Source organism: Antrostomus carolinensis, unplaced genomic scaffold (genome assembly GCF_000700745.2).
Source record: "Antrostomus carolinensis isolate BGI_N321 unplaced genomic scaffold, ASM70074v2 scaffold3841, whole genome shotgun sequence".
In the NCBI taxonomy this organism is placed as follows: domain Eukaryota; kingdom Metazoa; phylum Chordata; class Aves; order Caprimulgiformes; family Caprimulgidae; genus Antrostomus; species Antrostomus carolinensis.
In genome coordinates, this window is record NW_010291842.1 from 89,844 (window position 1) to 106,266 (window position 16,423).

The window sequence follows — 16,423 nt, forward strand, 5'->3', positions numbered from 1 at the left end:
TAATTCTTACGAACCATACGGCTGTCCAGATGTTTAAAATAAAAAGCCCATTTGAGTATTATCAGAGATTACTGAGAAAAGATATACAGAGATGATGTTTAGCTATGCAACATAAATTCTCGGAGTGTATAGTACCCAATAAACACCATATCCGAGATCTGATGAAACTGAACCCATAAATCATAAAAACTAGACAAAGGTCTCATAATACAATTTACCTCCAGCCAGATGCCATCTGAAAAGAATCTACTAGCCAGGGTGATAATCCCTTTTTTTTTTTTTTTTTTTTTTTTCTTCTCACTAAGGTATTATTGGGAAATGTGTTTACCAGAGGTGAATATGTTTCTACCCACCCCAGATGCACTTTTCAGATGTTCTTGTTGCTTGTAATGTCTTGAGAATAGGGTTGCCTAACATCTAAAATACATACATTCCCCTTATTGCCTGAATCTTTCATCTCCTCTCCTCCGGGGTTGCCTAATATGCTCACCAAGCTATTATTGTTTTGCTTCAGATATCTTGGCCCACTTGCCGAGTTTCATTTGCTGTCACAGAGTCACAAATTACAGCATTTACTTCACACTACTTCCATTCCAAAGCATCAGTTTGCGCTTGCTGAACTGGAGAACATGATGATGGATCAAGGCGCATTTGCGCTAATCCATTGCAAGTTGATTCTCCAAAGAATGCAGCACAGTAGTAGTCTGTGGCTTTTTCTTTAAATTTTAATTTTCTTATGCTGTTTTCTAGTAATTGTTTGCAATCCCAGGCTTTGTTTCAGTCACAACAATTTACTCACACTTTTATTCCTTAGCTTCTGACAGATCATAAAAAATAAGTAAAGAAAAAAAAACAGAAAACACATGGAAAAGTGATTTTTGTTTTTTACTTTTGTTTTTTACCTTCATAAACAAATCTTAAAAGCTAGACAGATTTTCTGCAGGTGTAAATCACTCTAGCTCCACTGTGCATGCCATTTTATGCCAGCTGAGGCTGTAATACAATATTTCTAAAATGCCAGTGATCTAGCTGTTGTCTGGACTTCTGTTTCAGCCGTAGACTCAAATCTCCTAAAGGAATCAATTGCACCATGTTCTCTATACTCACTGACAAATTGCATCTTCTGTTTCAAATTATTTCAAAAATATTTGCTCATAAATGTATGAGAATTCAACATTACAGTGGGCAGTGAATGTACATTACGTGGAAATTTATTAGCATGTGTTCAAAGAACAGTTCAGTTGGCAAACTCTGATGGACTGGATTGGTGTTTATCTTTTACTTTATATGCTTTGTTAATGGTTCAGAGTCTGGATTATAGACCATGGAACTGAACCATGGACCCGCTACTGTAGCTGCTGTGTCTGCAAAGAACAACCGGAGAGTTCTCTCTTATTGAAGAGTTCATTTTTAATGCTAATTTAACATTAGGATTCTTCAGTCAAATTAATCCATGTAAGAATATTGAAAAGATTTAATTCCATATGTTGGGGTTTTTTTAAATCCACAAGAACAACAAAAAATGTAGTGACATAATCTACACAATATGGGCATAGTGATTTTAGTTTGTTAAAACTACTTCAATTTTTGTGTTGTCACAGTGGGTAATGTGCAATAACTATCACCGCTGTGAAAATTTTAGCTTAGATTTCCTTAGTGTTGCCTGTTCAAATTACTGGCATTCAGTTTGCAATGCCATTTTTCTTCCCTGTGTTTGGTTTGCTTTCTTCAAAGCAGTGTACAGCCTTACTTGCATGTTTCTCTTTGATCCTCCAAAGAAAATCCATTGCCATTTTGCAGAAAGTGTCCTCTTTTCTTCTCTCAATAATTCTTAGATAGTCTAAGCTGATGTGCTTATTAGAGGATATGAAAAGAATAGGACTAACATCTCATAAGGAGGACTTGTATGACAAAGGCTTGTGAGTTTGGACCCTAAATTAGCAAGGTCATCAGTTCATCATGCCAGCATTCAAAGTTAAAAAGTTATTTATTTAGCTAGAGTCCCCTGTGCTATCACATATAACAGGAATTTATGTTTGACTTACAGTCACTGAGGTGTACCTTGGAAATACAAAGGATATAGGAAGGGATATATAGAGTTGGCAGGATAGAGTTACTTTGGATTTGCTGGACTTTCTGTGCAGTGCTTTGGTCTCCTATTTTACTAAAGCATTTATACTGGCTTCTAAAGAAATATCTTGCCAAGCTAACTGGATAAGGATTGCATTTTTTGTTCTCAATTAATAGCAATCATAAGAATGTGTAGTTTTCCTAGTTGAAATGTTTTGAGGTTTGTTTTTTTCTTCTTTTTTTTACAAGTGCTAATAGCTATAAAATCATTTACTCTACTAAAAAAAGGACTATTTGTTTTTAGAAAAAATTTTGTTAATTGGAGGACAGGTTGATAAAGCTACATTACTAGTTATGACCTAAAAATAAATTAAAATTTCCAGACAAGAAGAAGCAGACAAAATCAGTAGAAATTAATTGCATTCTTTTAAGCAAATTTAAACTACGCACAAAAAATAGCAGAATATTGGGTGTGATTGATAGACAAATTAGTTGCTTCTTCAAATCAATCAAGTAGAGTTTCACATCTGTTTGAGTTTAGAAAGAATAATTCTCAGCACTGAATGAAGAAACAAACACTTTAACAATCTGCAAAATTTCCTGAACCTTTGACTGCTGTGTGATTGACAGTGTGGTAGGTAGTGAGTGCTGGAGCCCACTACACACATCCAGGACACACAAGGCCAAATTTCTCTGCCTCTGTGGCCAAGATTCATTTTGACATCAGAGGAAGGAGGATGATAACATCCCAGAAAGGCATTGAGACCACAGGAGATGCAAACTGGATTCTGTAAAGTGTTGTTCACTGCACTGACTACAGAGAAAGTTTACAGTAATTATAGTAGTAATTTAGTCTTGTTGGGTAATAAAATTTCAATTAAATGAATCTGGGCCTCTATGTCTTAAAACTACAGTGCTCACACACAAAGCTGTGTCCGGCTTTGGTGACCAACAGATAGATACTGTGGGAGATCTGCGAAGTCTCTTCTCAGCACTAAAACTAGAAATCACTAAATGTAATGATTGTCAATTTCAAAGCAAACTAGAGGTTGTGTTTCTTCCTTCACACAATGTGAAGTTGAACTTTAAGAGATTTTACTCTTGATCCAGAGGCTTCTAAATACCACAGGAATTTTATTTACTCATTTACCCAAAATTTCTTTAGCGGCTTTAAGTTTCTCTTCAATGTCACAGGGTACTTTTGTCCTGGTAGGTCTGTGATATTTGATAGCCAGCTCATTCTGCTCATCAGGATCCTTCCCGGAGGAACATGGTCCATTAAAGTTTGTCACAGAGAGCCACACATAAGGCAAAAGTTTAGGACTTCATTGATTCCTCTGCTTTACCTTTACTTGTAGACATTCAGCCCTACTTCTCTCATATTCTGAATAAGCTACTTTGACTGTCTAGATGCAGAAAAGAGTGGGAGAATGAGGGAATTTGTGCATATTCGTAATTCTTCACTCCCTCCTGAGGAGTAAAGTAATCTTCTAGATAGCAAAATAATTTGAGATTCATGAAACCTGGCAGAGCACAAGTGGGAGCATTAGTCTGTAGCCTAGTGATTAGGACTCCCTGGAGACCTAATTTACTCCTCCAACAATACTAGTACATGTAAAAACTGTTACAGGATAAAACACAGAATATTCACTTCTTTTTCACACTAATGCAACTTTAAAATTAAGTTATCAAAATTAACATTTATTATGAAATTTAACATTTCCCTTTCTAAGCAGCTAACAGGGGCAGCTTGCAGACACAACAGTTTGCACAGCAGTATCTGTGTTTTTCTTTGAGATCTCCTGAGAAGTTCTGTGGCTGACAGAGGACTCCTGGGAGCTCTTTGAAGTCTGGGGTGCAAGCTGAGGCAGGGAAAGGATAGCTACAGGAGGCCCTGATTTCCAGTAAGCTCTAGTAACTTCTAATGTTCTCTGCCAACTATTCTTGATCTCAGGGTGCTTTGATTTTTGATTCCATAGTAGATTCTTGGTTAGGGAGTGTCAAACACCTTTTCAACAAGTACTAGGAACAGGTCTGTATAGCTGCTGATCTTAGAGTACAGCTCTCAGATGCAGCTGTTGGTCCAGAAAAGGGCACAGAAAGGGCCAGAAAGTTTGCTGTGGTCACTTTTTGTGCACTCAGCAATGACGGTGGTATGCAACAGGGCATTCACTGAAGTAACTATATTGGTACATTAGAGACCTCGACTGAGATCTCAAGGGAGAATACAGATTTCTGTGTGGATGTTCAAACACTGGCACAAGTTGGTCAGAAAGCTTATGGAGTTTCTGTCCTTAAAGTATTCAAAACCCAATTGAACGTGGCCCCTGGCAACCTATTTCAGCTGATTCTACTTTGAACAGGGGTTTGGACTATTTAGTTTGCAGTGGCACCTTCTAACCTCAACTATTCTGATTCAGGAAATACAGAAAACACTTACAGGTAAGTCTTGGGAGAAGTAGGGTATTTCCATTGCATCCACTCATGGAACTTGCTACTGATTTTATATCTAAATGTCTCTCCTTTTTGTATTAAAAATAAAAGTCTTATGTCCCTGTAATTACATTTTCCAGTCCAGTTATATCTATGGCCTTTCTTAGGACCTTTCAGCCAGTAATTCCAAAGTATACGTATTTTTACCTCAGCTTTTAGAGTTCATCAGTGGTATTTTTCATGGACCTCATGCTCGTAGAGACTCCTAACCTTTGTATGAATAATTAACCATTCAAATGTTCCCCTTCGTAAGAGAGTTCATTACAACGTTAATTCTATCCAGAACTGCCTTCTGATCTCATAGGTTTCACTGCTCACTTTCCAGTTTATTACATATTTTATCTAACTGAAATACTGAGATATCTATTCCTTGGCTAAGTACATCTTTTTTGGTTTCATTATCCTCTAAAACTCCTTATGTTATAAAGATTCCACACCTCCTCCAGGAAAGTTAATGGTGGCAACAGACCATAGTTGAACAGAAAGTTAGACTCAATATTTCTATGCCTGTGAAACCCATTCCACGCCATAGTTGAACAGAAAGTTAGACTAAATGACCTGAAGAGATCCTTTCAAACCAATATTTCTATGCCTGTGAAACCCATTCCACTGCTTCTAGAAGTTTTGACCTGAAATCTAACTTCAATTTTTATAAAATTCAGGTTGGTATTTCTTTTCCTGTCCTCCATGGATATTTCTTTTCTGTTTTCAGCAACACATTACCTACTGGAAGACTGTTACCAGGTATGCTTCCAGTCTTTTCCTCTTTTGTCCAAATGGTTTCATTTTCTTTCAGTCTTTCCTACAATATCATGCTTTTCAGATATGTGATCACTCTCACTCCTCTGGCTTTTGTACACAGCTCTCTTGGATATTTTGTTCTAGATGAGCCCTCCCCAGTGGTGAATAAATTGGAAGGATAATGGCATATGGGTTTGAAGGTTATACTATTGGTTTTACAGTTACGATGGAGGGAGAGTGTTGGAGGAGGATGAGAGTGTTCAATTGTGACCCACTATAACTTCTAAACACTTTTCTGCATAATGGCCGCTCAAGCAGCTAGTCCCCATTCTGAATTTTTACAGCCGATTATGCTTGTGAAGTGTTATATTTTGCATGAGTCCCTAATGCATTTCATCATACTTTTTCCAACCATATCTCCTGTGTCTCAGCATAATTTTGAATTCAAGTCTTGTTCTTGAGTTTCTTGAAGCTTGTTGTCACCTGCAGATTTAATAAGTACACTTTCCATTCCATCATCTGGGTCATTAATAAAAGTATTGAATAGCTTGAAAATGAAGGCAGATGCCTGTTGGATCCTGCCCAGCACTTCCTTCTGTTTTGACTATGAACCACCGAGAAATAATCACTGAGTATAGCTTTCTAATTGTCTTTACACGTACTCTGTGGTAGTTCCATCTAGTCCAGATTTCTTAGGCTTATTTGGGAAAACAACCACTAAGCCTGTGTTACAAGTCTTACCAAAGTCAATATATTACTTTTCCAACTTCTGCTCAATCCGCAAACCATTCTATAGAAGAAGAAGAAGAAAAAAAAGCTCATTTGACATGCTTTCTTCATAACAAACCTCAACTAGCTGTTGTTCCTTGTTATTTCCTATGTGCTTACCAAGAATTTGATAGATTTTGTAGGTCGTTTTCCCTGCATAAATCACAATCACAAGCTATTGCTAATCATTTCATATATTCTTTAACCAAAGCAATGTTAGCTTTAAAAAAAAAAAATATATAGGTGACTAAAATTTGTCTTAAAATTATGTTGCCATACACATTATCTCCATGGTAATGATACTTTCATGTTTTGTGGTAAGAGAGTGCTATTCAACATAAATACCTAGATTTATGCATAGAGATATAAAACATTTTTTTTATCTGTGCATACATAGTACCTCAAAGAAATCTGCTTTGTAGAAATGCAAATTTCTTTTAGTCATAGAATCTATCAGTTGGAAAAAAAGAAAAAAAAAAAAAAAGGAATAATTGCACCTTATATGTATCTATGACAGAAGAAAAATCTTTATTTCAATTGCCGGCTATTCTGATCATGGAGACAGAATAGCATGAATGAAGTGAGTATTCTTAGAATCATAGAATGGTTTGGGTTGGAAGGGACCTTTAAAGTTCATCTAGTCCCACCCCTCTGCATTCAGCAGGGACATCTTCAACCAGATCAGGTTGCTCAGAGCCCTGTCCAACCTGACCTTGAATATATCCAGGGATGGGGCTTCTACTATCTCTCTGGGCAACCTGTTCTGGTGTTTCACTGCTCTCACTGTAAAAATTTCCTTCCATATCTCTAGTCTAAATCTCCTCTCTTTTAGTTTGAAACCATTACCACTTGTCCTATCGTTACAGGCCCTGCTAAAAATATCTGTCCCTATCTTTCTTATAGGCCCCCTTCAAGTATTGAAAGTCTGCAAAAAGGTCTCCCCAGAACCTTCTCTTCTCCAGGCTGAACAACCCCAACCTCTCAGCCTTTAAAATCTTATTTTATATGGATAGTTTTTGTATCTAAGTTTGAATGCTAAGCTTTTAATATAGCCAGTGTAGAAAAGTAAGCTCTGAATTACCCCTGAGAGGTTCTTCACTTAGGACTCAAAATAGAATTCTAAAGTCAGGCAGTGTAATTAACCTCCATTGTTCCTTTTCTTCCGTTGCTCACCAATCCCACTCTGCCCTATCCTCAACTAACTGTCCATCAACTTTAGTTTTTCATACCTCTCAGGTTACAAGGCTTGGATCTCAGCCTCAATTTTACTAACATGTACAAAATTGAATAGTTGACAGTCTAAATCCCTGATTGCAATTCCCATTGCTTTATTGTTACTGCTACAACTAGGTTGAGGCTTAATAGTTTGTTGAAGCTGTATTGGATCTGGCTGAGATGGAGTTAATTTTCCCCACAGCAGTCCTCATAATGCTGTGTTTTGTATGAGTAGATAGAAAGGTGTTGATAGCTCACCAGTGTTTTGGTTACTGGTGAGCTGTGCTTTGCACAGCATCAAGGCTGTCTCCCAAGCATTCGACTCCAGCCCCAGTAGGCTCAGAGTGGGGAAGGTCCTGGGAAGGGACATAGCCAGGACACCTGACCCAAATTGTCTAAAAGGATATTCTATACTGTATGGCATCTGCTCAGACGTAAAAGCTAGGAGATGGAGGGGGAAGTGGTGGGCATTTGTTATTTACAACGTTTGTCCTTCAGATTAACTGCTATACATACTGAAGCCCTGCTTCCTGTGAAGTGGCCGTACATTGCCTGCTGATGGGAAAGTAGATAAAAAAAAAAAGTTGTTCTTTTACTTCCACATGTGGCCCTTGCTTTCTGCTTATATTAAACTACCTTTATCTTCACCTATGAGTTATTTTTTTTTCCATCTTATATTCTCCCCTCCCCATCCTGCTGAGGTGGGGAGTGATAAAGCAGCTTGGTGGGCACCTGGCATTGAGCCAAGGTTAACCCACCACAAAAAAAAAATATTTCTTTTTTCTCCAAACTTATGCTGAGTCTTGCTTCTTCAGGGAAATCAGAAGATGGCAGCCTTTACTGTACTGCAGTTATAGACTAAACTGGTAGCAAGGCATGATCAAGTTAACAAACATTTCCAGGCATTATTTCCCACTGCTCTTTGCTGCTGTGCATATGACACGCAGCAGTGGAGCTCTTTTGGGGATCCTCATGGGATGCTCATTAGTGTTTTCTAATTGCTCCATGCAGAGAGAAATGACTGTACATGGCAGGACTCCACCATTGCTTTAGCCTGTTTAACTCATGAGGCTTTAAGTTGGAAGTGTCAAACAACAGAGAATGAACTAATGAGAGAAAGATCAGTGTAACAACCCTGTAATGTGTCATCAGGAAGGCCCATGCTACTGCATTAGGCTGTCTTTTACCAGACTAATTTAAATATGTCTCTACTAAACACCTACTGTTTCTTGTCTTGATCTCCTTGCTCTCTTGTGATAGGTTTAGCAACAGTCAACTCTGCTCAAAATGGCTGTGTACACTATGCAACCAATTCCTCATCAGGAATTTGTCTCTGAGCCAGACAGAGGTATGCTTTAGGAATGGAAAATGCCAGCCTCCTCTTAAATATTCAAGGCAAGAAATAGAAATAAATTTTAGAGAAGGAGAGATATAGGAGTTCAAAAGAAAAAGAAAAAACTAACAAAACAAAAAAAAACCCCAATAGTGTTTACCTCACACCTACAGAATGCTGAAGGGAAATTGAAACAAAGAAGAAAACAAAATTGTTTTTAAAAAATCTCAGCATAACAAAATGAGTTTTATTGAACTCTATCTAGGCACTTAAGATTTAAAAATTCTCTATGATGATCTATAAGAACTAATAAAGGAAAAAGAAAGATAAATAAGTTTATTTAAGAGGACATGAGCCTTACTTATTTATTCATTTATTTTCCAATCATAATGAATAATGATTATAATAATTCTAATAAAAAACATAGATTGGAACAAATCCTTTTACTGAGGTCTACATCCTAAAAGAAGCAAACTATATTATCTTCATATAACAATGGTTGAAATTCAGACTTAAAATATAGACTCAGATTTTGCATAAAAAGTTGCTGTTGCCTCAGTTGATGAAGAAGTTGGCCTGGTTACAGTGTACTCGCTTGATATTTCTACTCACCACATACTTAATACTAAGATTATTGCTCTCAGCAGCAAAAAAAAAAAAAAAAAAAAAAAAGCTCAACTGACAAAAATCAGTAATATTTTTACCTGAAATTAATATTATTCCAGATTTCTTTCATTCATTGTTTTAAGAGTCCTTAGATTGTTAGTAACCTGGTTACATATGTTAACCTTTATGTTTATTTTCTTCCTCTCCTTTTATTCTAGTTTTATTTGAAATTGTTACTCAGAAGAAGATCCTACTAAGCATCCTGAACTAGGCTAACAGCTTTGTAACTGGCTTTTTTATTCCAATATATACACCGAAGTAACATTGGTCCTTTTCCCCATAAACTCCTTGTCTGATTGCCTGGCAATCCCAAAACTCATTTAGTTGAACCAGAAAAGAGTTGATTTCTGATCCTATCCTATTAAAACCAAGAAAGATCAATAAAAAAAGCTATGCAAAAAGTGAAATGCTATTTGTTTATTTCGATATGTTTAACATATTTCTGTAATTCTCTAACAGTATCTGATGTGGGACAATGAAATCTAACAGCAGCTAATGTAGCTGAGCAGCAGAGAAATAGTGTAATTTGTCAGAATGAGCATTCTGCATTTTTCTGTGTTGCTAAATCTGGTTTTTAATGGGATCTGAGATTTTCTTTAAGAAGAAGATGAATAAAATGAAGATGAGGAAGATGAAGAAGAGTGAAATAAAAGGAAATAAAATGAAATATCTTGCACTTGTGATTAACTTTTCTACCAAAAAATAATGCAAACAAACAAAAATCAGAACATTTATGGTTTTTCCCAGTTTGCAAATTTAAATTCCTGCACCTGGTGTCTACACATTTACTGTTCTGGGGTGGCAGGCACAGTTGGAATGGCTTGGCAGACACTTTGAAAGGTCACCTCTTCAGATGCGGTGGCTAAATCTGACAGGGACCATAAATCAGAGATTTTCTTTTGGTTTCAACCACCTTAGTTTACTTCAGTTTAAAAATAAGAAGTTAAGATCCAAAATAATTAATGCACTCACCATAAATTATTTTTGATCTTTGAATTACGGAATATAGTTTTTACAAACAAAATATATAATTTTTTTAGAAAAAAACAAAATTTGCTTCACTTTGATTTTAATCATAGGGAGTAATGCAGGCCTTAAACTTCTACGTTTTTGGTCTTGACCAAAAGTTTTTATAAAAAGCTCCATTTTCCATCTGTAGAGCCAATCTCATTTCTCAAAACAAGGCTACCATGCCCTAATAAACTTAATCTAGTTAAAATTTACTCCATTCCTTACTAATACCTTTCAGGGGGAAAAAAAAAATGTTAATAGATAGGTAGTATATAGATTTTAAAATATGACTGTTATTTCACGAAATTGCAGAAGTCTACAAATAATAATATTGTTTCCTGATGATGAAAAAGTCAACTGTCAAGCTGGCCAGCATTTCTTGCTTACTTTCAGAGGAAATTAACTTTCTCTCTACTGAAAAAATCTGTCAAATCTATGCTTGTAAAAAGGAGATAGCAGTACTTTCTGCCTCTTGAAGGTGGATGAAAAGGACTGTGGACATAGCTTTGTGACCTATGAAAAATGGTAGGTTAATTTATAAATAAAAAAAATCATACACATTCCAGGACAAATAATATATTGCTGTCTAAAATATGAAAATCAGAAGCTTTGAATTAAGGTAATCTTATAATTCTATATTTGTCATTTTACAGATTCTCATTTCTTGTTTAACATTTTTCTACTACCAAAATAAAATTTAAAGTAAAAAAAAACACCACCAACAACAAACAAACACAGACTGAAACAAGAAATTTTGGATAAAAAATTACATTTCAGCTACTCTAAAATTGTCCTTAATAGAAGGAACATTTAAAATTACAATTTCATCTGAACTGTTTAGCTTATCACACTGAAAATTTATAATTAAAAATACCAGATGAAAAATAGATGGGTGCTACTGATAGCCATGATTCAACTAGGTATGGTACTTAAACATTTTAGTTTCTGAACTGTTCTATTCAGATAATTTTCAAATGTTCAAAAACGTTTTATTATTTAATTTTAAAATTAAGATAAACACTAATATGCACAAAATGGCCAATTATCTCTTAGTAAGAGCTGGTAAATACCTGGCCAGAAGATGGTTTTGAGGCTCCTTCTTTTAGAAATTTCAGTTCTGAATCTAAAGAAAAATCAATGCTGTATTATGATTGTGTCCTTGGAAGAAAGAGAGGATCTTTGTGGTAATTTGCAGGTTGTTTAAGGAACCTCCTATAGCTGCTGACAGTGGATGAGACTCTACTGTAACTAGAGCTAAATGCCTCTTTCTAATATTCATAAGCTTTTCAAAGAAATCTCACCAAAAATATGCAGGTTTGTTCCTGAATACAACATCATCACTGGACCATAAAGTTCATGTATGAATACAGTGTAGAGTTCTGTGATTCTGACCCTGTGATGTACTAGGACTTAAGCTTCGATCTCTTGAGAGGTTTGCCTCTTTACCCTCTAAGTCAACTTGTTGAGAAGCCTTCAGCATACCCCAAACTGACACTCCAGACCTTGAGCTACAAATCGAAAGACAAAAGGCAGACAGGATCTTTTAGGACAGGTAAAGAAGCTGGCAAAATAAGGTTATAGCCTTGTCTGTTGGCAATATTGATCATACCTCCATTATGGAGTTCACTAATTACAGAGCAGGTATAAATTGTTATGTAAAAATCTGTTGGTGAAGCTTAAAGAGCAGTGAATGAGCCTTCAGCTTAATCTATCAGGCATTACAGTGGCAACCCCTGGCATACTAAAAAGTTAATGTGACTTTAACAGGTCATAATCACACTAATAAAGCTTATAACTATTCACTTTAGTAGCCTGAGTCATTTAACAAAATAACTTTTGTTCTTGGGTTTGCATCCAACTCAAAGTACAATTAATCTTGAACTGAGCAGAGCTCTGCTTTAATGGAGTTTAACAGTAAGTGTCTCTGGGCCATCCCTTTTTAAAAAATAGAAATTCTGAAGTCAGGACTAAAAGATGTTGGTGGTTAATTTAAATGTGCACAGAAAAGTTCATTTTCAGGGAAAGGGAGGGGTTTGAACATACTTAGGATGCACCTCTTTGTCTGAGACATTATGGACCTTCTGAAGGTCAGTTCAAAGACCTTCTCAGTCTACAAAAGCAAAGCAAATTATTGATGAAAATACTCAGTTGCCTTCTTTTATATGCTTTCTCATTGGGTGAATAGCCTAGAAAATGTTTCTATTGAAGGGTAAATTTTTATTCCAAACCAGCTCTAATCAATATACTCACCTTAATCTGAAAGATCATTGAGTTGAATCCTGTCAAATAGAAAACTTTTCATGTGGCCATTTATTTGACACTGTAAGAACAGAGAACAACCTGACCTAGAAAGGACTGTAGGGTGATAACTCTAAATAATCTTAAAACTTATTTTGATGGGATGGTTAGAAAATAAGTCAATAACATTACACTTCCTTTGAGTGACGCCATACTCCCCTTGCCCACAGCAGAAATATTTATCCTTTAGCAAAGTTGGCAAATCAAAGGTGGATCGGTCCCACATCACTGCACAAAGAAAGTGACAGCAATCCCTAGTTTTCAGAAAGGTCTATATTGCATGAGAAAACATCAGGGGACTGCAGGCCTTTGAACGGCAAAAGAGTTCCACTCATTTGAACTTTAGTTTATCTGATAGAAATAGCTGTCAGATATATTCAGCTTCTCTTTCTTCCTTTCAGTGACTCTGAGACAGGCCTTATTGAGATAAGACTAAGAAAGAGGAAGAAAGGGCAGATAGTCAGCATAAAGCAGTTGTATTGTGTAATGTGACAGAAAAGAAGAGCTGAAGAGCTCAGCTGGAAGTCTGTAGTTAATGTTTTAAATATTGTTCTATTGAGCTTAAGTGCTGGCCAAAGCAATTTCACGTTAATGACAGTTCTGCTTTCAAAGCATTCTGCCTAAAAGGAAAGCAATGCTGGTAATGCATTTAGCACTTCTCCAGATCAAGCTGTGCCTCTGGAGAATACGGGGGATAGAGGGGACTGGCTCCTGGGTTCAAAGACATGGGGAATCTTTCCAGTAACTCATAAGAGGTTCCTACCTTCTCAACAGATGCTGAATGATGGTGAATAAAATGTTGATAACAGGTTATTCTGTTCTATTTTGTCTCAATAGAGAATATGATAATATCATATTATTATATTATCTCTACATCTTACAGAATAGCATTAATTAAGACCTTTCCAATCACTTTCACAACACTTTATGAAGAGCTGAATATCAGATTTTTATTTTTTTTTAAAGATAATGTATATTTACATCTGAAACTCAAAAAGAAAGAACTAGTAAAATAAACCTGGATCCATCCTGCCACTCTTCTGGTGGCATTTTTGTTCCCTGTACTAGTACAGCTGCTGTGGAGTCCCATATGCATGTGGATCAAAACTGTTTACATAGCAGACATGCAATTTGAACTTAATTTTTAAGGTCTAAGGCATTTTTAGATAAACTACTGAAGTCAATCGTTTGTTTTTCTGAGTCTTGGTTTGAAAACTTCCTTTCACTTGCCAGGGTTAGCAGTGCATGTCTGATTGAAAAAAAACTCTTGTACAATTCAATAGGTTAGCCTTAAACTTCCCATTTTCCAGCATTCCCATTTTAAATTACAATAGACGTTTTGAGATTTTTGCCATTTTCTCCACAGGTATTATTTGGGCAACATTTTAATCTTGGTAATGTTCACTTATTACTTCATGGATTGCTGAGTGATTACAGACACACTAAAACCCCATTTAACCAGAATCCTTACAAGTTCTTTACTTAAATATTGACCAACATAAAAATGACAATTATGACCCAACCCCACACTGCGCTTAAAAACTTAATCATAGATAATAATACCTGTGTGAGGTCTTTGCTTCTTGTCACCCATTCCTCTAATGAAAGTTTCTTGTGTCAACAATAATCCTTTGAATTTTGTCAACCCCAGACTGCACTTAAAAACTTAATCATAGCTAATAATACCTGTGTGAGGTCTTTTCTTCTTGTCACCCATTCCTCTAATGAAAGCTTCTTGTGTCAACAATAATCCTTTGAATTTTGTCAAAGTCCATGAACGTTATTTCATTGAAAGGTGATAGTACAGGCTAGAAAACAGCAGTTACTTCACAACAGTATACTCAGTTGATATTGTAGGTATTTGTAGATGATTTGCAGTAATGAAAATGGTTTTATTATATATATGTAACCTGTAATTGAATGCATAAAGCATAATTTCTGAATACAACTTCAGGAAACGTCTAAGAACTTCCTGATTAAATGGATGAGTCTACAGTGTCGGTGTCTACATTTAAGATGGTCATAGGCTTTTTTTCCCCTTAGCAGTGCATGGAAGCCTGGTCAATACTGTCAATGAAGTCTGTGATGTGATTTAGTTTGTATTAATGTAAACACGCACAAATCAGATGGAGCTACGTTTGCTCTGTTTATTAACTCCCCATTAGGTACAGTAGGAACTGTGCTGGGGTGCTCTCTCAGATTAGATTTTGACATTGTGAACCTGTTGACTTGTGGGAGATGATTCCCTCACAAAATGCTATCCTTTCTTAAGGAATCAGATTTTCATGCTCTTAGCCAAGCATAAAGGCAACCATACCACAGAAAAATCAATGCAGACCTCTGGCTGGATGAGGCTACATGTTTGGGACACACATTGACTTAGCTTAAGCAGAACACCATCTTAGCACGTATGTGTTCATGGTATTAAGGATAGATGTATTGGACCATGCATAAATGACCTATGTGTTCGGAGTCATCTTTCCAAAGAAAGATGCTCCCCTAAAAACTCTCTAACAAAATAAGCTATGACACTTAGAATATGACCCTGTTGTAACAAGTGAGCTTTTCTGAAAATGTGATAGCAATGATGGATGCCCAATTCTTGACAACATTCTTGACTTATCATTTAAGCCTGCATTCCACCAGCAATCAACTGGGAGAGTCATGGGGGATTTATTTTTCCTGATTTTTATTTTCAATTTTTTAAAATTGATGCAAGTGTTTTGAAACAAAGACCATTCCTTCTTATTTGTTTTTTCATTACCTTGCACAAGGTGGGCCTGGACTACTACAACAGGATTCTGATCTTGGTTGTAGCACATAGGAGAAGCTTAACAAAGAAGACAAATTTCATTTCACTTAACTGAAGAAAATAAGAAGTAAACAAGGTCTTATGTCACTCTGATGAGCTTTCCTTGGTGCACAGATGTGTTTGTGGTGAAATGAACAAATTTTATGGAGGAAGGCTAAGTTGCTTTACTCCCGAGCTTGTCTGTGAGATCTAATGATGGCTCAAGCAACAGAGCTTTCAAAAAGCTGGGGAATAATAAAAAGCACTGTGCAAGACATGACTTTTTCCTCCTGCGCTTTTATTTCCTAAGAAACAGATGCAAGATCAGTTGGCAACCTGGCATCAGTCTGAATGCCTTGTTTTAAGGGAGTCTATTGTTCATAAAATGTTATGAATACAGTTACTCCACAGATGTGTGGAACAGAATTTGGTGTGACATCAGTTTAATGATAACACATGAAAGATTCAGAAGACTACTGGTTGTGTTACCTCATTATATGTGTAATTGCATGCAAAACCACTAGTAAGACAGGGCGCACAGCAAGCTCACCACCCTGGACTTCAGGAGAGCAGATTTTGACCTCTTCAGGAGCATACTTAGTCAAATAGCGTGGGATAAATTCCTGGAGGGAAGAGAGGCTCAAGACAGCTGACTAATACTCAAGGTCCTCCTCCTCCAAGCTCAGGATTGATGCATCCTAACAAAGAGGAAGGCAGGCAAAAACAGCAGGAGGCCTGCATGGATGGACAAGAAGCTCCTGAACAAACTTAAGCTTGACAAGGAAGCCTACAGAAAGTAGAATGAAGGACAGGTAACCTGGGAGGAATACAGATAAATTGTCCAAGTGGCCAGGAATCAGGTTAGGAAAGCCAGCTGTCCAAGTGGCCAGGAATCAGGATAGGAAAGCCAAGGCCCTGATAGAATTAAATCTAGCCAGAGATGTCAAGGCAGGCTGAAAGAGTTGGGGCTGTTCAGCCTGGAGAAGAGAATGCTCCAGGGAAAATTTTTAGTGGCCTTCCAGTACCTGAAGGGGCCT